At 38.0% G+C, this 3,165-nt stretch overlaps 1 long non-coding RNA gene across 1 annotated transcript; it reads right to left on the bottom strand.

Annotated features, from left to right (window-relative positions):
- Positions 1-1,655: 1,655 nt before the first annotated feature.
- LOC110917907 lies at positions 1,656-2,910 on the bottom strand. The gene is made up of 3 exons (XR_002580936.2): positions 2,764-2,910; positions 2,198-2,251; positions 1,656-1,928 (listed from the first exon to the last, which is right to left on the bottom strand). It is a non-coding gene; the product is annotated as an uncharacterized LOC110917907 (long non-coding RNA).
- Positions 2,911-3,165: the final 255 nt, after the last annotated feature.

Consider the following 3,165-nt stretch of genomic DNA (forward strand, 5'->3'; position numbering starts at 1 on the left):
ACCCGCCTTTGGAAGCTTCCTTCTTTCCTTGATCTTGCGTTTTGGGTTTCTTGGATGAGCCTTGAGTTGACCCCTTCTCGACTTGCCTTTTCTCCCCACGTTCATCTTGCCTCTTTATCTCTATTTCTCTATCCCTTGCTAAATCAATGATCTCGTCCAAAGTTTCACATTTTGAAGGAGTTATGAACTCCCGAATTTCAGCTTTGAGCATGCCATGATAACGAATAATCTTCTTCCTTTCTGTCCCAACTATTTCTTCACAAAATTTCAGCTGATCGAGGAAAGTGTTCGTGATTTCATTAACTGATTCATCCCTTTGTCGTAGTCGGAGAAAATCTTCTTGAATCCGATCCACAGCTGATTGCGGACAATGGTACTTGATAAAAGGCTGTTTGAATTCTTGCCAAGTCAAGGTTTGAACTCGATTTTCTCCAATCTCCTTACTATACGAGTCCCACCAATCTTTAGCCCTTCGCATGAGTTGCCCCGTGGCAAACATGACTTGGTCTTCCTTGTCACAATGACTCCGAATGAATACCCCTTCCATGTTAGCTATCCATCTTTGGCATTCTATGGGGTCGATTTCCCCGTCAAAGGTCGTAGGCTTACATGCCATAAAATCCTTGTAGGTGCACCGTCTTGCCTCTTTCTTGCCTTGAATTCCAGCTATCATTTCCTTCAATTCATCCACCTTGCCCGTGATCATGTTTTCTACCGTACTAAGTACTTGGCCCTCCACCTCTTGTGCTAGCCTTGAAACATTTGCATCAATCGCCTTCGTTACTTCATCGGAAATCATCTTGTTTAACTCATCTCGAGTTATACGTTCGGTAGTATGCGTATTTCCTCCACTTGCCATCTACAAATAAACATTCGTGTCAAGTATTATCACATTCGTTCTCCTCATCGTTCTATATACTATTCATTCTTAATAACTCATTCTCATAAGTCATAAACTTCTTAAATCCTTCCTTACAACATTCTAAGACATTAGTTACTTCATTCTTTTATATACATGACTTCCGTTCTTTTACACATTCGTCATCAAAACATGTTAATTATCTTAAATTCTTAGCTTCATAAACAATTTGAGGTGTTCTTTAGGTTAAACGAAGACTTAAAACTGAACTAAAGGTCCTTGCATAACAAACAAACAATTCAGGAAAATCAGACAAGGAGGGGCCGTCGCCGACGGCACCTGTGCCCGTCGCCGACGGTACTTTGAATGTTGCGTCGCTGCCAATTGTCCGTAGGCAGGAAGTTAGGCCGTCGGGTGAAGGGGTACCGTCGCCGACGGTATAGGAGCCCGTCGCCGACGGCCTTCCTGTTGTGCAAACGCTGATTTGCTAAAATCTTTCATTTTCAGCCCCTTTTTCAACCCGGAACGGTCCTGGGCAGTCCCGAAACCTTCCATAGTGCACCTTAACATCCCCAACCATGTTATACTAGTGACTAAACCATAACCCATTCCCATTTCTATCTACAAACATAAAATCCTTAAATTACTTACTTGCGTGGCGCTTAGGAACGAACACACTTTCACAAGAGCTTTCGGTTTGAGTTCGAGCACCATCACCTACTCGAATCCCTCAAACCTTGGCTCTGATACCAACTTGTAAGGTCTAAAACTTCAAAAGACACTAACGAGCTTCATGTGACAAAAACCAAACGGGTCGAATAGTTCATAACTAAAATTCTGCATTTACTTCAACATGACTAACGAAATAGTTACAAAAAAAGAGTTTACAACCCATACCATTTTAACTACAAGTTCAAGATCTAAGAACTACCGGGTTAAGTTACTTACATACGACCCGTTTTAAACAAAAGAAACATTTAACAAAAGTTTAGACCACGACTAGCAACTTCGCGGAAGCGTGCATCACAAGTGTGTTCGGTCCAATATGCCATCCATCAAGTAGCTTTACCTACATACAACCAACCAATTAGACATTGTAATTAGTTAATTCATATGACCTCGAGTTATTAGTCGAACTACAACATACCCCTTTTAAAGCCATCATTCTAACATAAACTCCTCAAACCTTGCACATTATCCTTTCTAGCTTATTCGACCCATATCACTTCATGCATTTGACTTACACTAAGCTCATTACAATTATACGAATTCGACAAAACAATAATGTCGTATCACATTGTTACATACTAATAATAAATTTGTAAGCAAAGAACTTACCTTTGTCGTGTTTTGCTTGTGATCCGGAATGGCTTGTGTCTTCCTCTTTTACTCCTACAATTCATAATCAACATATTTAAATCTCATGTCTTTATTTCTCATTCTAGCCGTCTAACATCCTATTTACATGAGATTATCTTTTTCACATAAAAGTTCTTCACTCAAGCATTTTAACAAACACTTGGTGTGCATATCATCAACAAAGCATAATGTACAAGTATTATTTGCCTAACTTGGCTAGTTCATGTCTAGATCATCAAGAACACTCATTTTAATTGAAATCTCATACAATCCTTATCCTAATTCGATTTCAAGGATAACATTTATCAAGAACATCATCATGTAACATCATCTATGCTAATCTACATCATAACTTCATATTACAAGTCACTATTATCAAATTTTCAAGTGGGTTTTTACATAGCTTCTAACATTTAGTAAGAATTCAGCATCAATCATGTTCCAAATGGTGTTCCTACTCCTTATTCATGCTAATTACCCAAATGTTCAAAGATTCATAAAAACCCATCACATTCAAGATCATCAATCACCAAAATTCTACTTACCTTGTGTTTAATAATGTGTAGATGATCCAATATTAGTACATGCACGATCTTAGGATCACATTTGGGGCTTCAATTTGGTGATTTTGTGATGATAAGGGGTTTTTTCCCTTTTCTCCTTCCTGGTTCGCGACACACACACATCCACCAGTGTGTGTGTTGTGTTTTGTTCATGTTTTATCCATCCAAGTTTCACTTTTGTCATTCTTGCCCCCCTAGAACTTTACCCTCTTGTCACTTAAGGCAATCTCTTATTCTTTTAACTAAATCTTACTTATATATATATATATGTATTAGTTAGAAATCAAGAGTTTTTACTTGTCTTTCTATTGTTAACTAGTTCTACACACATACTACTATTATTATTAACATAGTTTATAAATTTTTGGGGCGTTACAAATATTG

The sequence above is a fragment of the Helianthus annuus genome, chromosome 16 (assembly GCF_002127325.2).
Source record: "Helianthus annuus cultivar XRQ/B chromosome 16, HanXRQr2.0-SUNRISE, whole genome shotgun sequence".
Classification (NCBI taxonomy): Eukaryota; Viridiplantae; Streptophyta; class Magnoliopsida; order Asterales; family Asteraceae; genus Helianthus; species Helianthus annuus.